A 22,520-nucleotide genomic window follows, 5' to 3' on the forward strand; every position below is an offset into this window, starting at 1 on the left:
TTCTTTTATTTAAACTATTTTCCTTCTTTCTCGTCTTTCCCCTTTCCTTTATTTCTTCCCTCCTTTCCTTTCCCCTCCCTCCTTTAGTGTGTGTGTGTGTGTGTGTGTGTGTGTGTGTGTGTGTGTGTGTGTGTGTGTATAAAGGGTTTTCTATTCTCAATTTACCCTTATTGGCAGCATAGAATTATCATTTATTTCATGTGACTGTGATGGCTGACTGAGGTGATGTCGAACAGACTTCTCTGATGGATGGTCATGATTTTTTCTTTTATCATGAAGTATTTTGTAAAGCACTACTTTGACACTGTGTAACTCTTCACCAAATCCTGGGGAGGGGGTTGTTTTCCTTGCTATTGCTGTTTCTTTGACATGTCCACTTCTTTATTTATTTTGAACTTGTGATGGGTCTTGTGTTTGCATGTGTGTAAGCAGAGGAGTGTGTTTGTGGGTGTAGAGGCCAGAGGTTTACATTAGGTGTCTTCCACAATCAATGTCCACTTTAGTTAGGGAAACAATTTCTCAGCGAGTCTAAGGCCCACAAATTCAAGTTGTCTAGCTAGCCAGCTTGCTCGAGGGATCTGTCTCCACTCTCCAGCATTGGGTTTATGTGGGTGCTGGGGGTCCACACTTCAGCTTGCACTTCAGACTCTATATCTACAGATCCTCCTTCCCTTCCCACCCCACCCCACATTGGCTTTTGAGCAGTTCCTTCCTTTCAAGCATAGTAAAATGTTCCAGGCTTATCTTGTTCCCTCCCGGCCACAAGACTGGAGTCAGACAGTTTTATAAGAAGTCCTAGTTCCTCCTAGCGGAAGGTGATATTTAGAAGCCAATGTCTATATACACTAGATGTTTTGGGGGAGACGCTGTTCTACATCTGCTATTCCACACCAGAATTAGGGAATGTGTGTTATAGCTACATCTGTCTGTCTGTCTGTCTATTGCCTATATGCCTAACGTGCACGTTCTCATCAGCATTTCTCCCTCCCCCTCCAAGTATTTTATCTCTCTGCTGTGTCTGTGCCCATGCGCATGCACAGGCTGCATGTGGAGTGCAGAGGACAAGCTCCGGTGATGTTTTTCAGGCACTGTTCACATTTTTATTTAGGATGGGATCTGAGACTGGCCTGGATTTCTCCAAGCAGGTTAGTTTGGTCAGCAGCAAGCCTCAGGACTCCTTCCCGGTGCTGGGATTCTGAGCATGCTACCAAGCCCAGCTTTTTATTTGTTTGTTTGTTTTTTAAGTGGATTATGGGGATTGAATACAAGTCCTTGTTACCATACCACAAGTGCTTTAGTGCCTGGGCCGTCTCCCCAGCTAGGTATTCTGTAGGTTAGCATCACTGGTGAGAGATCCTGCCTAAAAATAACAACAACAACAACAACAACTAAATAAGTAAATAAATAACCAGGGACTAAGAAGACAGCTGTCTTCATTCTCAAATCCTGGGATTACAGGAGTGTGCTACTGCACACATCTCACCTTATCATATTTGTATGTATCTTAACAGGTAGCCGGTACCTCACAGTTTTAGTCAATTACTATTAATTTAAAAATTTAATTTTAAAAGTTAACATTTTAATATAACAATTCATTAATTCCCTGAGAACTTCAAACTTTGTCTTTCAGTCATATTTACCTCTTAAATTTGTTTCTTTAAAGCACAATTGAATGATGATCTATTTTCTAAAAATATATATTGGCCTAAATTTTTTTTTATAGAGGAAGTAATGATTTGAAGTATTTCAGAGGAAACAAGCTTATTTTTATATATTCTTAATGTTTTCTTTTTTAAGCATCCCATTGTGTTAAATGTGTAGCTTAGACTTTTAACAATGGCATTTCCTTCCCCTAGCTACCAATGTACTTATTTCCTTGGCAAACACAGGCTTCCAAAGTTTATAGTAGGAGTTAAAGCAAACCCAGGAGTCAAAATGAACCATGGGCCTGGGGATGTTGGCTCAGTTGGGAGAACACTTGCCTGGCTTGCATGATGGTACACAGGACCATGCTGGAACCACATCAGGAGATGGTGGCAGGAGGGTCAGAACTTCAAGGTCATCCTTGACTACGTGGCAAGTTAGAGGCCAGCCTGGGCTGTATGAGACCTTGCCTTGAAGGATAGAGACAGGGGCCATGGGGGACCACACACTTGGTTCATCTTTTAAGACCTACTTTTGGTTCCAGGCAATAACATAACTCTATCATGGTGAGAAAACATACACAGTGGGCAAGTGCATAACATTAGGCCCAGTTCAGAAATGGAAAGATATTAAGGCTTATAAACAAAAACAAAATTTTAATACAACCAACTGGTTCAGTGTATGATGGGAAAACTGAGTGAGCTCTCCCTCCATCCCTGGGGATAATGTGACAATGCAGGCATTATTGGGTCAATATGATGGAGTTACTAGAGAGCAGATGACAGGACACAACAGGGACCTGCACCCCACAGGAGAGATACATCCCATAAAAGACTTGGAAGATGCAGATGCAGCGAAGGTGCTGAATGCTGGAGCAGCAAGCCGAGCCAGAAAAGGAGAAACCTCTTCCCTTCCACCTTTTCATGCTGTCTCCTTGCCTGCTGGTGTTTCCCGTTTAGATGAACCCAAGTAGTTACCAGTGAAGTTGTTACTTTTGCGTGGCTGCGATAAAACGCCATAATCAAGGCAACTTAGAAAAGGAAAAGTTTACGTTGAGCTTATGGCTCCAGAGAGTTCCAAACGGCAGCAGGGAGAGCTCACATAATTTACTACAAGCAGGAAGTAGAGAGAACCAACCAGAAGTCAGCAGAGTTCCTTCACTCTCAAATCCCACCCCAAGGGACACACTTCCTCTGGCACAGACCATAGCGGCCATTTCCACAGTTTGTTCTGTATCACAGAAAACTAAATTTCCTGCATCTGGTTGTTTGAATAAAAAATGTCCCCTATAGTCTCATGCATTTGAACATCTGGTCTCCAGTTGCTGGAACTGTTTTCTTCAGGAATTTAGGCAAGATAAAAGTGTATAGAAATACACTGAATGGTGGCAAGGAAAAGGAAAGAACAAAGAACCCAGGGAAGTGGTGTTTGCCATTTGCAACTGTGGAGTTTGAACCTGAAGCAAGGTTTAAAAGATTCCCCAAACTACAAAAGCAAGACCCAAGTCCGCAATTGCAGGATTTGGGAGTAGAAGCAGGAGCATCAAGGAGTTAAGGATGTCATCCTCAAATACATAGCAAGTTTAAGGCCAGCTTGGGGTTGCATGAGACACTCCCTAAACACACACACACACACACACACACACACACACACACACACACACACACACACAGGAGAAGGGAGGGGGACGGTAGCTTATCTCTTTAACACCAGCACTAGGGATGCTGCAGTAGGAGGGTTGCTGTGAGTTCAAGTCTAGTCTGGGCTATAATGTGAAAATTTATAAACAGAGAAATAGAGAGCAATAAATGGGAAATATAAGGGCTTTTAGAATTTTTTTGGGAAAAAAATCAGCTACAGATTTAAGAAATACTGTGGACCCTTGATAGAAAATGTACAAAAAAACCCATTAAAACAAACAAACAAAGCCTTAAAGTCAAGTTAGGCATGGTGGCAAATGCCTTTAACCCCAACACTCAGGAGGTGGATACAGGCAGATTTCTGGGAATTTTATGTCATCTTGAATTCTGGAATAGACCAGGACTACAAAGATAGAGTCTGTCTCAAAAAAGGGGTAGGAGGAGCAGGAGCAGGAGGCAGAGTCAAAAGAGCCCAGACAGCCCCAGTAGAGCCATGTATAACATGGTTGATAAGGGATGTATAAGGAACAATGGGAACCATAAAATAATGGAAGGATAGAAAACACAGTCCACTAACTATATCCAGTGAAAACTGCCATAGAAATAAATGTGAAATGCTAGGTGTGGTGGCACATGCCCTAAATCCCAGTACTCAAAAAAATGAGGCAGAAGGATCAGGAGTTCCATATTCTGGGACATCCTGGGATATATAATAAGGCCTGTTTCAAAAAAGAAAAAAAACCCAAAATCTCAAAAATTATAATATATATATATATATATATATATATATATATATTACCCAATGTCAATGTCAATGAACTAATGAACTGTATACTTACAAATGGTCCAAACTAGATGTCTGTAATCTCATCATTTGGCAAGCTGAGTAAAGAAGCCAACCTGGAATATATTGTGAGTTCTAGGATAGCCTGGGCTGTAGGTTTGTTTAGAAATCTTTCTAAATGTATAAATATAGTTTGGGAGATCTTTGTTAGAGCAAGCCATCCAGGCATTTTATATTTAGAAAGAACTCCCAAAATGAAGTCAAAGCCAATGTGGGCTGAGTAGTGAGATGTTGCCCCCCTCAAAAAAAAAAAGAAAGCTTGCTTGAATAATTTCTATGTGGTATTTTCCGTTTCTATCGAGCCTGACTTGTGTCTCATGAGCGTGAGTGGAACTAAGTCCTTGTATAGACACGTCAGGTACAACAGGGTAAGTGCTTGTCTGTCCTGGCAGATTGTCTGCCCTCTTCAAGTTGCAACACAAGTGCTCAAGAGCAAATTGTGTCCCATGAGAAGGGCCTTGTTAATTCTCTTGTGAAGTGGAGAAATGACAATGGCTGTTATAGATGATCTCCACATGGCGCTTTGTAGTCTTCTCTTTCCTTCCTCAATCTAATTCCTTTCTTTTCTAATAATATATTACACTTTCACACTAAAAACAATGCCTTCATTATTTGCTCAACTACCTATCGAGACTTGCTTTAGTGCTATAATAATTCAAATTATGAAATATGAAGCAGAGTCCAACAGAGAGGAAAGCTGGGTAGAAAAAACCTGGAGCAGATTTATACCAAGCAGGAGCTTGGCATGGGATGGGAGATGCTCTGTGAGTTAATGTGAGGACAATTGGTTTTGTTTTGTTTTAGACGGGGGTCTCCCATTGCCTTGGCTTCCTTTGAACCCACTATGTGGCTGAAGCTGGCCTTGGATTGTATTTTGTTTTTTGGATAACTGAGTAAGATACAAAATCCATTGCTATCAAGAGCCATAATCAAAAACTGCTGGGAAGAGATGCCCTAGAACAGATCACTGATTATCAACCTTCCCAATGCTGTGACCTTTTATACAGTCCCACATGTGTGGTCACCCCCAACCACAAAACTATTGCATTACTACTTCATGACTGTAATTTTGCTCCTGTTGCGCATCATAATGTAAATATTTGTGTTTTCAAGTGGTTTTAGGCAAACCCTGTGAAAGGGTTGTTCAACCCACCAAAGGGGTTGAGACCCGCAGGTTGAGAACTGGGTTTGTACACACCCAACTTTCTAGTCTCTCTGGCTCTGAGGAGCAGTCACTCTGGTTCCTTCCTGTTCTCACACATCATGAATTCCCGCCTTGCCTTGCGGGCATTTGTGCTGACCACCTGGGTCTTCTGATCATTTTTGGAATAAGTCTCAAGTTTTAATGTTTCTTTTTTAAAATATCTTTTTTTTGGGGGGGGGGGATAATTTTCTGCGTAACAGCCATAGCTGTCCTGGAACGCTCTCTGTAGATCAGGCTGGCCCGGAAACTCACAAGTCAACCTCATAACCTCCCAAGTACTGGGACTAAAATCATTCGACACCACCCAGCAAGTTAAAAGTTTCTAACCCACAAGGAACTTTTCTCATTATTAGTTCCCCTCTGTTGTTTTCTACCTCTTCAAATATAAACCACACCTCAATTGTGCTTTACTTCCCTGTTTGAGACAGGGTCTCACTATCTTGCTCAGGTTGGTCTTGAACTCACAAGCTGGGTTGATTGGCTACTCTCAGATTACAAATTGCTAGGATTAGGCTCTAAGCAAACTTTGTTACTACATTTTAACTTATGTTCAGTTAGACTCTAAACCAAGAAAAATAATTGCCTCATTTCCTCACTGAACTTTGATCAGTAAGTGCTATGTAAGTGCTGTGCGGACAAGCTAATATGTGTGCATGCATATATGGCAGTCAGTCCTCACTTTCCTCTAAGTACATCATGTGGCTTGAACGCAGGCATTTAGGCTTGGTAGCATGTTCCTTTACCTGCTGATCCATCTTGCCAGCCCATAAAACATTTTTTTTTTTCTGAGAAAGGGTTTCTCTGTGTAGCCCTGGCTGTCCCGATACTGTAGACCACGCTGGCCTTGAACTCACAGAGATCCTCCTGCCTCTGCCTCTACAGTGCTGGGACTAAAGGTGTATGCCACCAACCCCCGCCATAAAACATTTCTTTTTTTTTTTTTTTTGGTTTTCCAAGACAAGGTTTCTCTATGGCTTTGGAGGCTGTTCTGGAACTAGTTCTTGTAGACCAGCCTGGTCTCGAACTCACAGAAATCTGCTTGCCTCTGCCTCCCGAGTGCTGGGACTAAAGGCATGTGCCACCACCACCCAGCATAAAACATTTCTTAAAAACATTACAGTCTTCCATGGGAGCAGGAACCATGCCAATCTTTATATCCCAGCATTTGGGAAATTCAAGAAGTTACTAGAGCTTGGCATGGAGGCTCACTGCTGTAATAGCAGCAGTGTGGAGGCTGGGGCAGAAGGATTGTGAGTTAGGGCCAGCTTGGGCTACAGAGTGGACTCCTATCTCATAAAACAGAAAATTAGACATGCATAATACCCAATATGTCAAAGCGAGTAATTTACCACCATTTGTAAAATACGGGTCAGCCCTGATCGTATATGTATACTATGGTTATGAGGTTGACTTCTTTTAATAAATTCCTATCTGATACAATTTATCTTGTATGTTTTGCCTTGCTTGAAGAATGTTTGGTGGCAGTTCCCAAAATGCCATTAAAGCCTTGTTTGCAGTTCCATGTACTTTTTAGCTTGGCCACACAGCACATAGCACTTACTGATCAAAGTTCAGTGAGGAAATGAGGCAATTATTTTTCTTGGTTTAGAGTCTAACTGAACATCCACCAAGGGTCTCTGGTTGGTTGGGTGGGTCCAGCTTTGTGAATGAATAACTCCTTTACCAGCAAATAATAGTGTAGAGCCTGACCACTCATAAACTGGGAGGCATGGTCTTCCTTCTGGTAGTTATTGCTAATAATCTACAGCAGCTGTTAGAAGGTTTCAATTTCTACTGTTGGGCAAAAATTTAATAAACAAACTTAAATACTTCCAAAGCTCTTAAAAAAAATCTTTTTACAGTTTTCCATTGCAAATGTTTTCATTTAAAAAAAATCATGGTTTCATATTGAAAAATCTAAGCATTTTTCTTGAAATTATTATGAATTCACAACTTGGAAACCAAGAAGAATGTGGTTTCATTCATAAGTTTATCTCACTTTAAGCTTTTAAAATGAAGAACTGCACTCAGGAGGCAGAGGCAGATAGATCTCTTGAGTTTGAGGCCATCCTGGTCTATAGAGTGAGTTCCAGGACAGCCAGAGAATACTGTCTCAAGAAAAGAAAGAGAAGAAGAAGGAGAAGGAGAAGAAGAAGAAGAAAAAAAAAAAAGAAGAAGAGAAAGTGAAGAACTGATACAATGATCCGTGGGTAGTTTCCCATTGGTGTCTTTTTCCCATTCACATGAAAAAGTCTATAAACCCTACAGGGAGGCCCTACTGTGGCCTGTAAATGCTAACTTCAAAAAGTTAAACAAAGATGGGTGTGGTTGCCTTTAATCCCAGCACACTGGAGGCAGAGGCAGATAGATCTCTGTGAGTTCAAGGCCAGCTACAAATCAATATCCAGGACTGCCAGGCCTCTGTTACACAGAGAAACCCTGTCTCAATAAATAAAAAATAAATAAATAAAATTTAAACAAGTCATAGGCCAACCTAAGCTACCCTGTTTCAGAAAGAAAGAGAGAAGGGTCAGGCAGGAAAGGTAGAAAAGTAAACAGGTGAGAAGAGATGGAAAGGGAGGGGAGAGGAGGAGGGATGGGGAGGGGAGCAGTTCAGCAGATGTTGAGCTTGAGTTAACTAGTTACATAGCCTATTTTCAACAGCTTAATGACAAAGGTAACTAACTCTAGTCTATCTTTTAGTTAAAAAAAATATTTGATTAGTTATTGTAAGTGTATGGTAAAGGCAGAATAAGCTTGTCTGGCCTTAGTGTTCTCAGAAGCCAAGGAGTTCTTAAACCCCACAAGAAACCCTAAGATGACAGAAGTAAAGTACTGTTTCTCCTCCACATTAAGGTAAATTGGGGCTCCACCCTCAGCTTTGAATCCAAACCATTGAAATAGGCCGATCAGGCAGAACCTAGCCCAGGTCTGAAAAGTACCCCTGGCATTCCTCATTGTTCTGCTCTGTTTATTCTCTGGGTAGAAGGAATCTCTGAAGAGTGTTCACTCCATTCTGGGCTTTTGTTCTCAGAGGTATCACTAGGACCGGGAATGTGGGTGTGTTTTGAATTTGTAAAAGCACAATTAAATTTATCTAAAATAATCCTATTCCTATCTTATTGGGTCTTGAGTCAACCTAGTCGATTTGTAGGCAAGATTCTTAGACAAGCGCACTCACTGTTTGAAACCTCCTTGTGTTTAGAATTAAACTGAAATCATAAGACAACAGAATCCCGGCAGCGAGTCATTTCTGATTCAGTCTGCTATCGTTTAGATACCACGTTCCCGTAGTGGAGGAGGTGTGTCAGGGCCTTGCTGTGTCTGTCAGTTTTCAATGAAAGACTTGAACTCACTGCCCTGAGCTTCCCTGGGCCTTCAGCTTCTCTGCTAGCGATAAGCAAAGCAGGTCTGATGAATGCCCCAAGGCTACAACACTGACAGTGGGGTAGCCGTCACCCCAACACCCTCCTGAGATTACATCATAGAGACCCCCAAGTGCCAGGATTACCACCACACCTCCAGTGCCCCTCTTTAAAGGATTTACCGATTTCTGAAGAATAAATATTGTCTGTTAGCAAGCAATGTGAGAAGACTGCCCTGGTACTTAGTCTCACAAACAAGCAAGGCGTGGGTGACCCCTGTTATGTGACCAGCAGGGCTATTCAAGTCACAGGGACAGGTAGGCTGATGGCACATAGGCTGGGACATTGAATACATCCACAGTGGCTATGTTGACTTAATACTTCTCTCTTCATGCTATAGTACACTGGGGTTTTACACTTGGTGCTTTGATGCTTTGAAAACCATTAGCCAAAGGCACAGTGTGTTTGTAATGCAGCCTCTATCTGATTTTGAATGAAAGTGAAACAATCCACTAAACCTACAGTGAAATCAGAAAACTGTTTTTTCCCTGTGTAACAGCCCTGATTGTCCCAGGACTCACTTTGTAGACCATGCTGGCCTCAAACTCACAGAGATCATCCTACCTCTGCCTCCCGAGTGCTGGGATTAAAGGCGTGTGCCACCACCAAAAGTGCTTTTCAATTAGAGCTCTATTGCTGACCATCATCTGGTAATCATTAGGAAAGGCAGCCTAGGCACAAAACAGCCATGACTAAAGGAACAAAGATGGGAAGCCAGAGCCCAGACCCGGCTGTGCTGAAGCTTGGAACTTCCCCCACAACCACAGGCTGGTAAATCGCTACACTTTAAAAAAGCGGGATGCACAGAGTTTGGGTTTCCAGCACCCAAATTCCAGGTGTGTGTGGCAGCCCACCTGTAATCCTAGTGTTTGGGAAGCAGGGACAGAGTCCCTGGAGCAAGCTGGCTAGCTAGACTGGCTGAATCAGGGAGCTCTAAGTTCAAGGCAGAGACCCTGCCTGAATATATAACATAGCAATGGAGAAAGACACTCAGGTGAGCATACCTGTGTATGCATGTCTACACTTGTGCATACACACATGTGTTCTCACACACACACACACACACACACACACGCTCGCACACACGCGTGCGCGCACACACACGCAGTTCCTATTGTGTATACTATAAGACAACCAGGTATCTGGTAAAGGAATGAGGTGAGATACGTCCTCTGATTTGGGGGTCACAGGGTCAGCTCCATGAACTGATATTCAGAGCCACACCAAGGTTTTAGCATTAGTGTGTGTGTTTCCTCTCTATAGAAATTCTGTTTACTGCATAAAACTCATCATTTGCTTGGTTCTGTTTCGTTTTGTTTGAGATAGTCTCACTAAGCAGCCTAGGTCAGCTATCAACCTGTGATCTTTCTGTCTCAGTTTCCCTAGTGCTGGGATGACAGGCCCAGGCTACCACACCCAGCTGCAGGGTGTGGCCAGGCCAGCAGCAGAACACACTTTGGCAAAGAGCTATTGCATATTCAGAGAAGGATACCTTGTGCATTTTCCAGGTGAGCACATATATTTTGTCACCCTGCCAGCTGCAGATTTGGAAGGCTCACTCAGAGAAGGAATCATTGCCAGGTGAGAGACTGGTAGCCCAGGCCTGACAGGGACTCCCACCACATCCACCACATCTGGGCAAGCCAAGGGACTAAGAGTCCAAGGGAATGTTGGTGAGCAAGTGCTCTTCAAAGGGAGTCATCTTTTTTGCCGTGGCCTTGCTGTTGGAGAGAACATACCTAACAATAAGGAAACAAGACTCAAGCTACATTTCAGATAAGGAGCTGTCTGACATTCATGTAACTCTTCCCCACTGCCTCTTTGATCTCAGAGGGTATGTGGAGAACATTCTAAGTAGAGAGGAAAACAAAACAAAACCCAATCATATCTTTACATTGTGAATGCTATGCTGAAAATTTTGTCTCTGGATAGTTTCATTGGATTTTGCCTGCAAAGATCATGACAGCCACCTTTAGTTCAGGCAAAAATGCAGTAACGAGGAACTGGAAAACTCCAGCCAAGGCCAGTTGAAGGCAGGTTTCAATTTATCTTATAAATGTCCTTCATTTTGCCTCGAATCCTTGAAAAGTTAATGTTTTGAAAGAAGCTTGAAATCCGAGCATTAAGTAATGATTGACTAGAATCTGCAATCGGTCGGGAGAGAATGACTGGGGATGGTGCCTGGCCCCCAAACTGGAGATTTCACCATGTTCATGCTCAGCTGCATCCCCCAGCTGAACATTTACATCTTTGCACAGTTTGGTCCACACTTCCGTTTCCAGCTTTGTGATCTGAGGACCTGTGGCTTGCTTCATAGCCTTTCTGGCCTCTGAGCTTTGTTCAAGCTGCCCCACTCCTGTTCCAAGCATCCTGTTCCTCCCCGCCACCCCCAATAGGTCTTCATCAAATATAGATTCTCACAGCAGATTTCTGGAGGGCAAGTTGGTAAGCTCCAGGCTTAGTGAGCAAAGCCTGAAAGGTAAGGGGGACAATGGTTGGGGGAGATATCTGGTATCAAACTCTGACACTTCCACATGCAGGCACATGCAGCACACGTGAATGTGTGCACATACATAGATGCTAACTCATACACACTACATACTCACATACACACACACACACCCCACCCTCTTGTGTTAATAATTATACCTTTATAAAAAATGCTAGAGAGGGTGCAGAGAAAAGGGAACCCTAACACGTTGGTGGTGAGAATATGAACAAGATCAGCCACTAGTAAATATGGAGATTCCCTAGAAAACTAAAAACAGGACTGCCATGTGATCCAGCTCTGCTATTCCTGGGAAAAGACCCAAAAATTCTAAGTCAGCACACTACAGACACACCTGCATGGTCATGTTTACTATTTACTGTGCTAAGTTATAGAGGTAGCCTCGGTAGCTGTCAACAAATGTGTCATAAAGAGGATGTGAAAACACCCTGAGTGTGGTAGCACGTGCCTGTCATCCCATTCCTCTGCTTTGCTGTCATGGACTCTTACCCCTCGGGAACCTCAAGCCCAAACAAACTCTCTTCCTTAAGTTTTCTTGGTCCTGGTGTTTTATCCCATCAACAGCAAAGTAACTAACACACCTAGCTTGAAGAAAGTGTTTCTAATGTATCTTTTTCTTCTTTTTCTTTTCTCTTCTTTCTTTCTTCTTTATTATTATTATTATTATTATTATTATTATGGTTTTTCAAGACGGGGTTTTTCTGTGGCTTTGGAGGCTGTCCTGGAACTTGCTCTGTAGACCAGACTGGTCTCGAACTCACAGAGATCTGCCTGCCTCTGCCTCCCGAGTGCTGGGACTAAAGGCATGTGCCACCACCAAGTCCTTATATTTTAATGTAGACTCTAGTTCTGATTCAGTACACTGATTGCCATGATTGCCTGAAATAGCCTAGAAGAATTTTCTCTGTGGCATAACCTAAGTTTTCAGGAGGTCCATATACTGAGCTGGAGGATAGGAAAGTTAAGAATTCCAATTCGCTACTGACCTAGGGAGCAGGCTGTACCATCTGAGTACTCATAAGGACTGATCACAGTTCTGGGGCCTTTGTGCATACTATGTCACTTAATTATCACAGCCACCATTATTCCCAGGTGGAGCAAGTGAACTTCAGAAAAACGAATACATTTCTCAAGGGCATATAGCTAACAGTGGGCTGTGTTCACATGGTCTCTCTCCAGAGCCTGTACTGACTTCCAGAGCTCTTGGCTCTCACCAGCTTAGGTGTTAAAAGGCATCTCTGACCCCAGCAATGTTCCCTAGACAGCCTCTTCCCTGGGAACTCCAGGCTGAGGGTTCAACATCAGCAACATCAGGAACAGAATTCACTACCCAAGCCTTTTCCCTCTAGGAAACACTTCATTTCCTCCAGGGCAATGACCCTCTTCCCTTTCCATATAATTCAATAGGCTTCAAAACTGAGACAAAGTGCAACAATTTGATACCCGCCTACCCCATGCTGTGAGAATGACCTTGGGCTTTCAACATGGCACACAGGTACTCTAACCCTGATTTATATCCCCAGCCCATTTTGTTTCTTTCATCTTTGAGACAGGGTCTCCTATGGCCCAAGTGTGCCTTGAAAGCCTAATGACCCTGCCACTACCAACTGCTTAAAAGTGAATGCCAGCACACCCAGACTTTCAAATCTTCCTTCCTTCCTTCCTTCCTTCCTTTCCTTCTTTCTTTTTTAAAAATTTTAAGTCTGTGTGTATAATTGTGTGTCTGTCCAAGTTGATGCAGGCTCACTCAGGCCAGAAAAGAGTATCAGAGCTCCTGGATCTGGAGTTAACAGTTGTGAGCTTGTGGCTGCATGTGGGCGATGGGAATTGAACTGGGATCCTCTATGATAAAAAAAAAAATGCTGTTAGCTGCTAAGCCTGTCTCCAGCTGGCATGAGTTAAGATGTAAATGTGAAATCATAGAAAAATGAATACTCATTTTCTGTTGTTGTTATTGTTGTTATTATTATTATTACCAGACCAGGATAAGAAGAAAATGAAACTAGAGAAAGATCCTGGAGAGCCAGGCATGGTGGCACATACCCTTAGTCTAGGGTTCAGGGGACCTGACACAGAAAGATTTGGATCTGAGGACAACCTTGCTTCAAAATGAAAAAGAAAAGAAAAAACAAACAAACAAACAAAAACAAGCAGAACATATGTTTTACTCTAGATCACCAGCAATATAGAATTATATAGGGTGAAATATGCAATTCCTCTTCAAAATCATGTTCTCCATAACACCACTCTGCAAGAGCTACAGCTGGATAATGTCTTATGTTTCCCTGTCCTTTTCTTATGCTTGCCTATGTGTCCAAAACACAAATTCTCTCTCTCTCTCTCTCTCTCTCTCTCTCTCTCTCTCTCTCTCTCTCTCTCTCTCTCTCTCTCTCTCTCTCTCTCTCTCTCTCTGTGTGTGCTTTTCGATGGCTTCTGTGCATTGTTTCATCTGCCAGCTCCTGAAATTCGGAGTGTTTCTCCTGTTACTAGGAATTTCTGTTCTTTCCAAGGTGACACTGGTTACCTGGTATCAATAGAGAACGTTTCCATTAAGACTGAAATACAAGCTTCCTGCCAGCTATGAAGACCCACGTGGGCCACTCAGGGGTAGCTTAGAGATTTAGGTCATGTCCTTTCTTGCCTCTCTCTAGTGGCATACACGTGCCCTTTAACAATACGGTGTACTTGGTGTAGAATGAAATTTAAAGCAGAAGCTAAAACGAGTATGAAGGGGTCAGCACATGCTGTCAAAGGCTTTGCACAGTTTGCCTTAGCAAAACTGCGTGCTGGAGGCTAAAGTGAGTTTGCACAGTCCACTTCTGAGTCAGAGCTGGAGCTGCGCCCCTGTGGCAGGAACGCTTCAGGCTGCACCCAGCCCTTTGGGATTAGGGCCTTCACCAGCCCCCAAAGCACTCCAGCTCCTCCCTGTGGTCAAAAGTAGGAGCTGCACCTTCTAGAGAGCTGGTCTGGAGCCCGTCCACTTTCCCGGGATATTTTTTTGTAGAGTTTGGACATAGTAGAGGGCTAGGAAGAAACTGATATACCGAGACGGAAAAAAAAATAGACTATTTAGGAATCCGTTGCTAATCTGAGCAATTATTTGTCTGTTCAATTGGGAAAACCAAGAAATAAATCCAGTCACATTTTCCATCATCTTCTCCATTAAAATAATGTTATAGCTGGAGTTGTTCCTATGTCCCCATGTTCCTTGTGCCTGGAGATGACTTGCAGATGACTATTTCTAGTAGCCTCTTGACACCCTCCAAATCCTTATGCAAATGTCATTTTACGGATGAACCTTCCCTCCAATACATGCCATCCCAGCTTTCCCCACCACCCTCCAGAATGTGTCTCCTCCACAGTGTTTACTCTGCTCTACACTGTAAACTTCACCACTCAAAACTGAGTTATATAGCCTGTCAAGCCACCTCCTAAGTAACTATGTGTCAGCCCTGGCATCAGCTTTAGTTCAAGAAGCATCTTTATGCAGTGGTCACAGGTGACTACAAAGACTCAGAGTAAGAATAAACAATGCTGGGCAGTGGTGGTGCACATCTTTAACACCAGCACTCTGGAGACAGAGGCAAGCAGATCTCTGTGAGTTTGAGGCCAGCCTGGTCTACAGAGTGAGTTCCAGGACAGCCAGGGTTACACAGAGAAACCCTATCTTGGAACATCCCCCACCCACCACACCAAGAAAAGAATAAATGACTGTTGACCTGTTCATAAGTGGGACAGCCATATCACCTTCCCAAGGTGCAGGAAACATTATGGAAGGACGGAGGGAAAAGTGTGAGAGCCAGGGAATCCTGGGAGTGGTATGGAACACTGGCTTCCATCTGTGACAAGGCTGTTACAACTTTGAATTCATGGTCTATAAGAAAGCAGGCTGAGCAAGTCATGGGGAGCAAGCCAGTAAGCAGCACTCCTCCATGGCCTCTATATCAGCTCCTGCCTCTAGGATCCTGCCTTGACTATGATGTGGAAGTATAAGCCAAAAAAACCCTTTCCTCTCCAAGTTGCTTTTCATAGTGTTTCGTCATAGCAATAGAAACCCTAAGAAACATGCCACAAGGGCTTTGGTGAATGACTCCTTATTAACGTATTTTCAAGTCTCATCTATGTTGTATGTCTCATTCCTTTTTATGGCCAAGTAATATTCTGTCTATTGTAGGCTAGAACACACTTTATTTTTCTCCGTATCAACTGCTCAGCCTGTAGGCCCTTTAGGTCTGTTGCTAATTGTCCTGGTTAGTTTTTGGTCAACTTGGCTAAAGCTGAGTCATTTGAGAAGAGGGACTTTCAATTGAGAAAATGCGTCCATAAGACTGGATCTGTAGGCAAGCCTGTGGGACATTTTCTTAATCAGTGATTGATGGAACAGGACCCAGTCCATTGTGGGTGGTGCCATCCCTGAGCATGTGGTACCGGGTTCTGTAAGAAAGCAGCTTCAGCAAGCCATGGGGAGCAAGGCAATAAGCAACACTCATCCATGGCTTTTGCTTCAGTTCCTGCCTCCAGGTTCCTGCTTTGGATTTCTGTCCTGACTTCACTTGGTAATGGTGTGCTACCCTAAAATAAACCCTTTCCTCCATAGTTGCTTTTGGTCATGGTATTTTATCATAGCAATGTAAATCCTAAGATTCTAATAATGCTGCCATAAACATATTTATAATTTTTCTTTTTCATTATTATTTGTGTGTGGGGGGGTGTATATACCATAGTGCCTTTTACATGGAATACAGACTTAGAACTCAGGTTTTCATATTTGCTTAACAAATGCCTTTACCCACTGAGCCATGCCTTCAGCCATCTTGTATAAATTTATGGGTTATATCTGGCCCATTTCCTTGATAACCTTTCTTTTAAAATAATATTTATTTTGTCTCTCTTCAAAAAGAATTCAGCCCAGAGACACGAGTGTGCTTGGATAAGTGACCATTAGCAGCCTGCTCACAGGGCAGGTACTTAATCCTTATCTGAACCCCCCCAATTGATCTCCTTCTCTGCAGGGCAAGCCTTTCTGGGCGGGGATCTTCCAGTTCCCATTTATTCCGGTCCCAACCTTTCACCTAAAGCCATGCTAAAAGTCATCCCTAGGGCCAGGCATCATAGTGCTCACCTTTAATGCCCAAACTTGGGAGGCAGAGGCAGGCCTGGTGTACATAGCAAGTTCCAGGCCATCTGGGCTACATAGGGAGACCCTGTCTGAGAGCCGGGGAGTTGTCACTAGAAAATCAGGTGGTGAGTCTTCCAGGTCCTTGCTTTCACCCTGGTGCCTTCCACTAATTCCAAACTTGGTTATTTTGCCTCAAGCCACTACTGTACCTCTCTGTATGCATGCCAAGTGGCTCTGCTTTGTTCCTGAGCTCTAGTCCCTGCTCAGATGAAAAGGAAGTGTTAAGGAAACTCATTCTGAGTGGATCTCTAGCCTCTGACCCAGGAAACCCTTATCTATTTTCTCTTTTGCCTAGAGTCAGCTGTCACTGTGTCAGTGGGCTGAGTTTTCCTTTTAAAGGAAAAACAGATCCAGAAAAGCTGTGTGCAGCAGCTGCAGACCTGAAAGCATTTACAAGCCTAGCTTTGGTTTCACAGTGAGCCAGAAAGAAAAGTTTTGACCAGAATTGTCTTGTTTTTGTCTTTTTGAGACAGGATTTCTCTGTGCAGCCCTGGAACTTGCTTTGCAAGCCAAGTGTGCCTTGAACTCACAGAGATCCACCTGCCTCTGCCTCAGGAATGCTGGGATTAAAGTCAAGACCCAACCAGAGTGTAATTTTTACATAAACTTGTAGAAGTTTGTTCATCATGAGACAACTTGTAGATTCAACCCAGAGGCTGCCTGCCTACAGATGCTCCAACGCCCTGAACAACAACAGCATAAAATTGTCTTACTGAACTGTAGAACTTAGTAGATGTTCTTAGTAGATGCATTGGCTGAAAGCCCATAGCACAGCCCTGGCTGAGCAAGGTCTTCACTAATATACGAATGGACAGTGTCAGGGAGGAAACAACCTCACCCAAAGGACAAATACCCACTGCAGCGCAGGAGGTGGAAACCCTCCATTGTACCCCTCCAGCTATGTGATTCTCACAATTCTCATTATTTGGACACCAAGTATCATCATGGAAAAAGCACTTGGATAGTGAAGAGGAAGAATGCCAAGAAGAAGTGGTAGACTATTTCAACCTTCAGTAGAAAACAAAGTCCATGATGAAACCTACAGATTGTGGCTTAACAATGACTTAGTACAGCAAAGTATAATAGTCAGGAAATAGTTAGGACCTAACTCATGAATCCACTTTTAAACAAGCAGTGGACGAGCCTGGCTCATGAGGCTGTGGGACACGAGAATGGATGGGACCAGCCTGAGTGCTGAGGAAGCAGAAAAATGGAATACTATAACTCCCTATTCCTCCTTAAGACAAAGACTGCTCCCCACGAACCCCACGCTGGACAGCACTGGCACACGCCTTTAATCCCAGCGCTCAGGAGGCACAGGCATAGGCAGGTGGATTTCAGTGAGTTCAAGGTCAGCCTGGTCTACAAAGTGAGTTACAGGACAGATTCCAAAGCTCCACAGAGAAATCCCATCTCACAAAACAAAGCAAAAACAAAAAACAAACAAGCAAATAATGACAAAAAAAAAAAAAAAAAAAAAAAAAAAAAGGACAAAGACTGCAGACACTGAAGGACAGAAGTTAGTCCTTGACGGACTGGTTTATACCAACCATGGAGACTTGACTGATAAAGTAGTACCAGTTAAAAGGAAAAAAGATTAAGCTAAACATAGTGGGGCAGTTAGTACCACCCCCAGAGCATTTCATATATGTTTCTCTTGAAAAAAAATTATATTGGGGGTGGGAAACCTATAAGAACTAGGGATCTGGCCCTAAGGGCTGGTGTGGCTTGAGTATGGCCCTTGGTTTTAGATTTGAGCCTAACAGAATAAGACAGTCCTACCAAGACTGTCAGGCACAGAGAGACTGCAGCAGGTCTAGCTAGAAGTAGCACACCAGGATGTAGAGGCTGAATGGTTCTCTCTCTCTCTCTCTCTGTCTCTCTCTCTCTCACTCACACACACACTCACACACACACACACACACACACACACACACACACGAAATACGGAGGGCTAGATGGGGCAATGCACCCCATACACAGTGCTAACCTACTAGTGCTCTTTCAACAAAACAATTGATAGAAGTGACTGGGTCTTTTCATACGATGTTTCACCTTGCTCATGTATCCTCTTAGCTACTCAAATGGCACTTGCTAGAAATCCATTTTGGGAAGTCTTCAGAGAATCTGTCCATCCCCTCTAATGTTTCTTTCTACAGTGGTACAGACTACAAGAGCACCCAGAGGAATAGTAAAGACAGTAGCTAAGGAGTTGTTGTCATTTTTAAGGGATGCTGTAAGGGCAGAAAGGAGCTTCCAGAGGCTACAAGGTCAGGGGTAGGCTACCTCCCTTTGAGCTGTGGACCAGTGTCCTGGCTAGTTTTTACGTCAACTTGACATAAGTTAATATCATTTAAGAGGAGGAAACATCAAGAAAATGTCTTCATAAGATCCAGATGTAGGCAAGACAATAGAGCATTTCCTTGATTAGTAATGGGTGGGTAAGGACTCAGCCCACTATGGATGGGGCCACTGCTGGATTGTGATTCAGGATATACAGGCTGCATAAACCCAAGTTGCTTTTGGTTATGGTGATTCAACACAGAAACAGGAACCCTAACTAAGACAGTCAGGGAGGCCCCCAAAGCACCACAAACCACAAAGGTTTTTGCTACTGCTGTTGGTTGCATGCCACAACTAGATAACTCCCTATTGCTGAAGACACCAGATGTTTTGGCTGAACGGCATGAAGAAATCAAGCCTATACTAACTTGTTTTCATAATGGCAGAAGATGAAGAATTGTCACCAACAACCCTACTTACTTGGCTATGGATCCTGCATGCTGCAGTACCAACATGTCAGGCCAAAAGTTCCCACTGCTATAATAGTGTCACAACTAGTTTGGGTACAACAACTGCTTTCCTGTTACGTTTAATGCCTGCAATACAGGAGGAAATTCACAGGTGGTACTGCAAGCCAGAGCAAAAGCCAAGGACTAGGAGGTAATAGGCCCTGTGGGGAGGCCGCCATTGCTACAGCTTTGTTAAATAAATGGATGTTCTTGTCAAATTGCCTTTTAAATATTTGTGCTTGTGCCCATGAGTCACTGTTCTTGTTGGCCTCAATTTGTCATGAGAGGAAACTTCTTTTCTCAACAGCAAGTCGGGCAAAGGCCTAGAGATTGAAAAAAGAGACAACAGCGGGTCATTCGTTCAATGGCAATGTCAGAATGCTGAATGCCATCGTTTATTGAGGGGATGGAGTGGGCTTATATACTGATTTACAGCACAGTGGAAAATAACAGGATTTTTTAGGCTTAGCTCCTCCCCACCAGGTGTGTGTCAGCAAAACAGGAAGAGTACCAATGACAACTCCAGGGGGCAGGAAGAGTCCCAAAATCAACTCTGGGGCAAGTTCTGGCCAACAGTTTCAGGTTTGCTCAAGGTGCCTCAGGGGTCCATGCCGGGTCCTACACATTGCTGACTCACAGCCTCATCATGCTTTTGACAAGTGACTGTTGCTGTGATGAAGAAAAATAATGGGACCTCTATATCTCCTCTTTCGAGGCTCAAGGATCATTACAGAACATGTGACAGAAGGAATGTAAAACCTGGAGGAAGGGATGGGGTGGAGTGTAGCAATTTCCTCTTAATTAAAACATTCCCGGAGAGAAATGCATTAAGATTCACAAAGTAAACTTACAATGATCAGGTAGTAAACACCTGGAAGTCGCAGGGAGTTCCTGAAACTTACAAGATTCACAAGGACACTCTCCAAAGCTACTCCTTGCAGTAAAGACTTAGCTGGAAGAAGAGCCCAACTGATTTTTATTACACTTTAAAAATTCTTCAGAGAACCCTAGGTGTGCAGCTTTTGTGAGTTGTTACTCAAGCTGAGATGGGCTTTTTGGTGATGCAGTTGTTTTTGAGTTATCCGTTCTCCTTTAATTCCTCATCCATAGTCCTCTAAGTGATCCAAATAAACTCATTGGTTCACCAAAGCAGAATTTTGTGATACAGCTTTTTTTGGCATGTTGTTGGAGTCCCATCTAAGGTAAGGAGATGTTTATATCTCCTCAGTAAAAGTCACACAATATTATGACAACACATGAAAAGATGTTCTTCCTATTGAAAAGTAGAAAAACAGAGCCTCGGGGTTTTTTATAAAGTTAACCAAGTTCGGGGGAGACTGCTGACTCCTTAGGCTAAGCAGGACTGCCTCACCAAGGCACATCCTAATGGGCAATGGCTGAGGTTCAGAAATGGATTGGGTAATCTTGGTTGATGCAAATAAGAGGATTGAACCCCCAGATTTGAATTTCCAGATTCCCCTAAGCCTTTAAAATTCATTTGTGTCCATTAGAAGTTCAAGTCGTGTATGCCTAAAGATGATGTCTTGGGTCCTCATGCATCTCTTGTGAGGACCTATCCCGGGGCAAAGAGGATTAAGACCCAACATAATCCAACCAGACCAAGGAAAGGAAAGGTCTAGACACTGAGGGAACTGGCCACTATATACTGGCTTGAACTGGGGAAATCAGATGAGGACAGTTATTGAGAGTGCTGGAGCAGGGGATGGGCCACCAATGCCCGACTGCATCTCTGCATTCTTAACCCTGTTCACCCTCAATTTTACCCCTGCCTTAGATGCTTACAACTTACTTTTCTTTAAAAACTTGTTCCTACTGGGGGTTTTATATGGTAATGGAAATATAAATTAATACTTCGGGGAAAGCAATCTGGCAGCACAGTTCTTTTTATAAATTTTATTATTATTATTATTATTATTATTATTATTATTATTATTATTATTTTGTGATAGCATCCCACTTTGTGGTCCTGGCTGCTCTTGAACTCTCAGAGATCCTTCTCCCTCTGCCTCAAGTGTTGGGATTAATCCACCCCAGCTCTAAATGTTATTTTTAAAAAGACCCAGGTTAAATATTGATTATTCTGGGGAGAGAGGTAGTTTTCTTTCACATTTTTTGTGTTTCATGTTTACTATTTTGCTGTATGTGTGTGAATGTTTTACCTACATGTGTAAGTGTGTGCAGTGCCCACAGGGGTCAGAAAAGCATCAGATCCCCTGGGACAGGAGCTGTCATGTGAGTTCTGGGAATCGAACCCTGGACCTCTGGAAGAGCAATAAGCCCCCTTAACTGATGAGCCATCTCTCCAGCCCCAACACAGGAGGCTTTAAAATCTGTGTGCAATAATCGTAGTCCTTACACATGGCAGTCCATCATCACTGGCCATCTGCACTCTTCACTGGGTTAGGAGGACAGGCTTGTGTCTTCTATCTCTATGCCTTATCGTCTACACACACACCTACTAAGTTTGTAAGAAGCATTTGTTTCTGGAGGGACGGAAGCCTGCTGCTCTTTTGAATTTTAAACTCTTCCAACTAGGGCAGGTGACATCTATTACTCTGAACCTAAGGACTAAATGTAATTACAAAATAAAATAATTAAAATATCAAAAAAAGAAAGAAGGAACAAAGTATTCAAAACAAAACAGTAGAGTAAGTAAGTAGGGAGTGGCAGTGGGTGCCCATAAAGCATGGTACATAGGAGACATATAGAGAACCCTGAGAGTTGGAGGCCCAGTCTGCGTAATGCACCAGGCAAGCATGGACTGAACAGTAAAACCCTTCATACACACACACACACACACACACACACACACACACACATGCGCGCGCGCGCGCGCGCACATGGGTGAACTTAGTCAGTTACAATGGAATGTTTTTAAAAACGTCACAGACTCCTGACTAATATAGCAAAAAGTGAAGAATACAGAACAATTCAAGCCATAATTATTATCTGCAGAAACATGATATGAATGGGAATGTTCTCTTCAAAATAAACTCACAAAATAACACAGTGTCCTTCCAAATGAGCAAGAAGGAAGGCAGGTGTTTTCCCAAGGCTCCTCAGCTCAGGAGCTGTGGGGCCCCAGCACAGAGTTCACAGCTAGTGTAAACAAACTGTCGTCCAACTGGCTCCATGTACATTCAAACACCAGAAACGGGGGTTTTGTTGTTCTTCAAAGACCTTGAGCGGCCTTTAGGAAAATACTTGGGGCTCGCTCACATTGCTGCCACTGGAAATCCATGTTCACATTAAACTCCCATCA

Source organism: Phodopus roborovskii, unplaced genomic scaffold (genome assembly GCF_943737965.1).
Source record: "Phodopus roborovskii unplaced genomic scaffold, PHOROB, whole genome shotgun sequence".
In the NCBI taxonomy this organism is placed as follows: domain Eukaryota; kingdom Metazoa; phylum Chordata; class Mammalia; order Rodentia; family Cricetidae; genus Phodopus; species Phodopus roborovskii.